This window comes from Salmo salar, chromosome 01 (assembly GCF_965601325.2).
Source record: "Salmo salar chromosome 01, fSalSal1, whole genome shotgun sequence".
Lineage (NCBI taxonomy): Eukaryota > Metazoa > Chordata > Actinopteri > Salmoniformes > Salmonidae > Salmo > Salmo salar.
In genome coordinates this window covers 134311456-134318438 of record NC_138291.1, presented here as the reverse complement: position 1 = coordinate 134318438, position 6983 = coordinate 134311456, and the positions used below count along the sequence as shown (strand labels likewise).

General features: G+C 41.5%; 1 long non-coding RNA gene across 1 annotated transcript; it reads left to right on the top strand.

The window, feature by feature from the left end:
- The first annotated feature begins 3797 nt into the window (after positions 1–3797).
- On the top strand, positions 3798–6715 carry LOC123724448 (uncharacterized). Its single transcript, XR_006756998.2, has 2 exons — positions 3798–4058; positions 5086–6715. It is a non-coding gene; the product is annotated as an uncharacterized LOC123724448 (long non-coding RNA).
- Positions 6716–6983: the final 268 nt, after the last annotated feature.

The following is a 6983-nucleotide window of genomic DNA, read 5'->3' as shown; positions in this document are numbered from 1 at the left end:
AAAGTACTTCATGATGACAGAAGTGAGTGCTACAGGGCGGTAGTCATTTAGTTCAGTTATCTTTGTCTTCTTGGGTACAGGAACAATAGTATTGCACTGTATTATCCTCAAAGCGGGCAAAGAAGGTGTTGAGTTTGTTTGGAAGCGTGACACCGGTGTCCGTAACGTGGCTGTTGTTTGTTTTTGTAGTTCGTGACTTCCTGTAGACCCTGCCACCTACGTCTCGTGTCTGAGCCGTTGAATTGCAACTCCACCTTGTCCCAGTACCGGTATTTTGCTTGTTTGATTGCCTTGTGGAGGGAATAACTACACTGGTTTATATTCAGACATATTTCCAGACCTCTTTCCGTGGTTAAATGCAGTGGATCGGGCTTTCAGTTTTGCACGAATGCCGCCACCATCCACGGTTTCTGGTTAGGGTAGGTTTTAATAGTCAAAGACGGTACAACATTTCCAATGCACTTATTTATAAAGGCACTCACCGAGTCAGCGTATCGGTCAATGTTGTTCTCTGAGGCTGACCGGAACATATTCCAGTCCGTGTGATCAAAACAATCTTGAAGCGTGGCTTCCGATTGGTCAGACCAGCGTTGAATGGTTCTCGTCACTGGTACATCCTGTATGAGTTCCTGCCTATAAGACGGTACAAGCAAGATGGCGTCGTGGTCGGATTTGCTGAAGGGAGGTTGTGGGAGGGCTTTATATCTATCGTGGAAGTTAGAGTAGCAGTGGTGGAGAGTATTAGCCCTGCGTGTCGTGCAATCAATATGCTGATAGAATTTAGGTAGCCTTGTTCTCAAATTTCCTTTGTTAAAATCCCCAGCTACAATAAATGCAGCCTCCGGATATATAGTTTCCAGTTTACATGGAGTCCAGTGAAGTTCCTTGAGGGCCATCTTGGTGTTCGCTTGAGGGGGAATGTACACAGCTGTGACTATAACTGACAAGAATTCTCTTGGTAGGTAAAATGGCCGGGATTTGATTGTAAGGAATTCTAGGTCGGGTGAGCAGAAGGACTTGAGATCCTGTATGTTGTTATGATTACACCATGAGTCGTTAATCATAAAGCATACACCCCTGCCCTTCCTCTTCCCAGAGAGGTGTTTATCTCTGTCGGCATGGAGCAGCCCGGTGGCTGAACCGATTCCGACAATATATTCCGAGAGAGCCATGTTTCTGTGAAACAGAGAATGTTACAATATCTGATGTTTCTCTGGAAGGCAACCCTTGCTCGAATCTCGTCTACCTTATTGTCAAGGTACTGGACATTGACGAGTAGTATACTCGGGAGCGGTGAGCGATGTGCACGTCTACGGAGCCTGACCAGGAGGCCGCTCCGTCTGCCCCTTCTGCGGCTCCGTTGCTTTGGGTGGCTACTGAGATTAGATCCATTGTCTTAGGTGGTGGTCTGAACAGAGGATCTGCTTCGGGAAAGTTGTATTCCTGGTCGTAATGTTGGTAAGTTGACATTGCTCTTATATCCAATAGTTCTTCCCGGCTGTAGGTAATAAGACTTAAGATTTCCTGGGGTAACAATGTAAGAAATAATACATAAAAAAAACAAAATACTGCATAGTTTCCTAAGAACTCAAAGCGAGGCGACCATCTCTGTCGGCGCCATTTTGTAATGGATGATGTGACGTGCTGTATTATTTACAAGTAATCTCCTTCAGTCCCACATTGTGGATGTGTTGAGTGCTAGGTCTCTCTCCATTCAGAGACGTCAGTATCAAGCCTATCTGTCGGTCAAATCAAATCTTATTAGTCACATGCTTCGTAAACAATAGGTGTGGACTAATAGTGAAATGCTTACTTACGGGCCCTTCCCAACAATGCAGAGATAAATTTGAGAAATAATAGAAAAGTAAAACACCTAATAATACAATTAATAATAGATACACAATGAGTAACAATAACTTGGCTTTATACAACGGATATCAGTACCGAGTCGATGTGCAGGGGTATGAAGTAATTGAGGTAGATATGTAGGAATAAAGTGACAGATAGTAAACAGTAGCAGCAGCGTATATGATGAGTCAAAAAAGAGGTCAATGCAGATAGTCCGGGTAACTATTTGGTTAACTAACTATTCAGCAGTCTTATGGCTTGGGGGTAGAAGCTGTTCAGGGTCCTATTGGTTCCAGCCTTGGTGCATCGGTACCACTTGCTGTGCGGTAGCAGAGAGAACAGTCTATGACTTGGGTGGCTGGTGTCTTTTACCATTTTTAGGGCATTCCTCTGACTCCATAACATCATCTTGCAAGTCTCCAAGTGCTGGCTCAATAGATGCATCTGTGAACACATACACAGTCACTATACGCACACTCACTAGACTATATATACAAGCCATATAACACTCAATCACACACTACATTGACACTCCCACACAAAACCCAAACACATTGACATACACTACATATGCACACACGTGCGCGCACACACACACACACACACACACACACACACACACACACACACACACACACACACACACACACACACACACACACACACACACACACTGTACATACACATTACACACACACACTTTTGCACTCATCATTTGCTGCTGTTGCTCTGTTCTTTTGTTTTTACTTGTATTATCTATCCTGATGCCTAGTCACATTGATCTGGTACTGGTACTCCCTGTATATAGCTGCATTGTTGGGAAGGGCTCGTAAGCAAGCATTTCACGGTAAAGTCTACACCAGTTGTATTCGGCGCATGTGACAAATACATGTTGATTTGTTGTAATACCAATGGCAGTTAGGATAGGTGATATCTGATAAACAAACATACTATGTTGAAATTTCAACAGGTTAGACTGAACCTACCTAATTCTGGTCTCCCCATCAATGACCGTTGGTGAGCAGGCAAGAGACGAGGCTGGAGGTAAGGTCTTTGTCAGTGCCCCATTGATGCATGGCAGCGTAGATCAGCTCCTGGCCCCTCATCAAAGATACTGGTTGGTCACACACAAACACACACACACACACAAAGCACTAATTACATTATCAATGGTGGTTATGATTAGCATGGTGGAACCAACCTGATTGCACATAATATGTGAAGTAAAATAGAATGGAAAACGCAGCGATCAGGCTTGTTCCACCAGGCTAGGTTATGAAGGTGGATTGGGACAAAACTCGAAACAGTTTGACCTTTGACCAGATCAAAGGTCAAAACAGCGAGGGCATGTCTGCGTGATGCTGAGGGCGACCTTGCTGGTCTTCTCTATGTTGCATATTTGGCTGCAAACTGGACATCTCTCGAACAACTGCAGCAGGCAATCCTGATAAATAATGTACTTCCTCATCTGATGAGGTGGTGTTGACTGGTAGGGCCTGTGACAGGGTGATACAATAGACAGCCAAGTTGTAAATTGCATTTTGTTAGGACAAAGCTTTTTGATAATAACCTGCCCCTAGACTGCGGTTGAAAATTAGCCGGCTGGCTAAAACCGGCACTTTTACTGAAACGTTGATTAATGTGCACTGTCTCTGTAAAAATAAAATAAACTCACAATAAACTCATAATGCACTTCACAACCAAAATTATTCTACTACTTGTATCTGCTTGGCTTGGCTGGGTAATTAATCTACTAGTTTATCAAACTGGGTATTTTTTCATCTTAAATGTAAAGTCCCCATATTTGGGGACCCTATTTAATTTGTTTTATTTAATTTAGTCTGCGGAAATCTGAGTATCTTGGCTATTGATCGGTGCCTTCAAATCTTTGGTGTGACTTACTACCCTATATGGGTACACAAATTTATAAGGGCAGGCCACGCAGATGACCTCATTTCAAGATGGCTGCTACCTACATTCCGGGTTAGCGTTGTGAAGCATAAATGAAATAAATACAATAAAAACATTTTTAAAAAATCATAAATTAAATAAACACGGAATACATTGATACACACCGAAAGCCGGGACTCCACAGATCATGAGGATATCTTATTTGTCTGCCTGTTACCTACCATTATTGATCACCTGCCCCGAGAGTCAAACTGTTTATTTTACACAATGTTTTCACCAAACAGCAAAAATCTTACAAGGTAAGCTTCAATTTGGTCTGTGTTTGAGCTATAGCTACATGGGGGGTATGAAATGAATCGTTAGGAACAAATCTAGCATATTGCCAATGTTATCTGCTGAAGTATGACTTAATGGCAACATTGAATGTCCACCAAGTTACTATATTTGTGCATCACAAATATGATGTTGCCTGCTTACGCGCTGTAGGCATCCATTACACAGGGGATTGGCTACTATGGCACATTGGCAGTCTTGAACCCAATGAGATAAGCTTTCCAGGGATATGCAGTTGACCTGGGTTGACAAAGAAAGGCCTAGAATCTTTTATGTATAATGCGAACTATTGCTATCTGGCTCAGAGACAAGAAGCACCGAGCATGCTACATTACATTGTAAACAGATTTAATCGCTTTAGCATAAAAGATGGCTTCTTAAGGGTGGAAAAAAAGGTAAAAACGGAATGTTGAACAGTAAGCTAAAAAAGAAGGCAGCTATGAATAAGTATACGGACATAGAAGCTTTGAATAAAATACTGTAGTCGGACTCTGATCAGGGGAGCGAATTGGACAACAAGGATTTCGACTCGGCCGACAAAGATTTATTTCTAGAAGGATTGGATCTACTTTTAGATCTGTAAGTAAATAATTTTCATGACTTTATATAGCTAATTTACTAAATGTATTTAGCTTTTATAAGTCGTCTGATTTTTGTGCTTTGGATTTAGTTTACATAGGCCTATGTAACAAGTCATTTCAATGTTATATAATTCCAAAGTAGTTATTGTCTATGTTTCATATTAGTTAACTGTTTTCTGTTCTAAGTTTCATACTTGTAACTTTGGAGAGGCCACTAAACTCTCATGGCCATTGTTTACTTGTTGTTCTTACCTCTGCCTGTCTCCAAAGTGTTACTGTTTGCATTGTGTGTGTGTTTCACACTTTCTATGTGAGTCACTGTACAGATAAAGTTTAGGCTTGGTGTTTTTACTTTACAACTGTAATTCTGTGTGTCTTACAACAATATATCCCTTTATTTTATTCACCACAGAGTGGAGGATGCAGAGGATTTTGATGATGACGTTCAAGAGCCACCCCTCCACAGCAAGCGCCCCGCTGGTCAAAGTCTTCACTCCCCACTGCTATGTCAATCATCCCATCTGATGACTCTACATCCACCACTTGACAAAGGCCCCACTACTCTTCAACCACCCCCACTGCAGTTTCAATCACCCCGTCTGATGGTTCTACATCCATCAGGGCTCCCGAGTGGCGCAGCGGTCTAAGGAACTGCATCTCAGTGCTAGAGGCATCACTACAGACACCCTGGTTTGAATCCAGGCTGTATCACAACCGGCCATGATTGGGAGTCCCATAGGGCGGCGCACAATTGTCCCAATGTCGTCCGGGTTTGGCCGGTTATTGTAAATAAGAATTAGTTGTAAATAAAGTTTAAATTAAAAAAATACACCATTCGACAAAGACCCCACTCCTCTTCAACCACCCCCACTGCAGGCCCTCTCTGCAAGTTAATCTGGAGGTGTGGGGCAGGGAGGAGATCTAGGCCTCAACAAAGAGGGAGAGGCAGAGGGAGTGGACATTACTTTAATTATTTAATTCTCCACAAGCAGATGGCCAAAGCAAAAGTTCATACCCCTCTCTCCCAGTTGGCCTTCCAAGAGCAGCTGGTGTTGGAAATGGCTAAAATGGGGGCCCAAAGGAACTTTACAACCATCACAAGACCCCCCACTCAAGGTGAGAGCCACTATCCAACACACATGCCAAAAAACAAAAGGAGGAACTGCATGCATTGCACAAAACACAGGGGTGAAAAGGGTGAAATACCACACTTTTTGTTTCTTGGCAGAGAGGTACTGCTTCAAAGACTATCACGACATGCACAAGCTGTGGTGAAATCGAATAATCTACACCTTGGATGTAAAATGAACACAAATGGCATTTGTAAATAGCTCAGCTTATTTCTATTTTTGCGCCTTTTTTAGTGAAAGACACGTGTGTAACCAAGTTTGTGTTTGATAAGACACTTTTATATATATTTTTTATTTATCTCTGTTGCTTTTATATTGCTTTTGTAAACAGTTAATTTGTATGTGGGACCAATACATTGGATATGCCTAGCCTAAACATTCAGGCACTTTGGAGAGGTTGAAAAAACACTTGTCCCCTGACACCACCACAATGTTTGAGAGAGGTTAGTGTCGTAGAAATGTTGTTTTATAGTCAACAATAACTTTTAGGCATATCCAGTTTACAAAAACAGTCCAATTACCACATTCTGACACTTTGGAGAGGTTGAAAGGACACTTGAATGTACCCTCGATACACCATAACACCACCACAATGTTTGAGTGAGGTTGATATGGTAGAAATTGTGTTTTTATACTGAACAAATAGCATTTTAGGGATTGCAAATATGTAATAGCACTGGAATTATCTAATTTACAGACATGCCACTTTAGAGAGGTTTATGGACACTTGGAAACTCCTGTGACCTCACCTGACACCACTTACTAAAACATCTTCCCATTTATAGTTGTTAGGTATATCAATCCTGTTTTTTTCTGATATTCACATGTTGTAGAAAGGCATTTGATGTGTTCCCAGCTCTAGTCATCAATAATTCACTAATAGCTTGTCAATAAAATAAGACTTTTTCTGATAATTTCCTCATAATTTTCCAGATGTCGTCTTTCCAAATATACCAAGTTTTTGCATGTAAGAATCATTTAATTACACATGAATAGCAGTTACTTTTGGGTATGTCTATTTAGGCGGAAATCACATAACACACATTACTGTTGTTGATGAAGCCCGTCTGTGTCATCAGGGCAGTAACACGGGTCACTAGTTACCACAGCCACAAAGTCAAAAAGCCCACCTATTTCTTAAATTTCTCTTTTAAAAATGTGATTTTTAAACCTAACCACA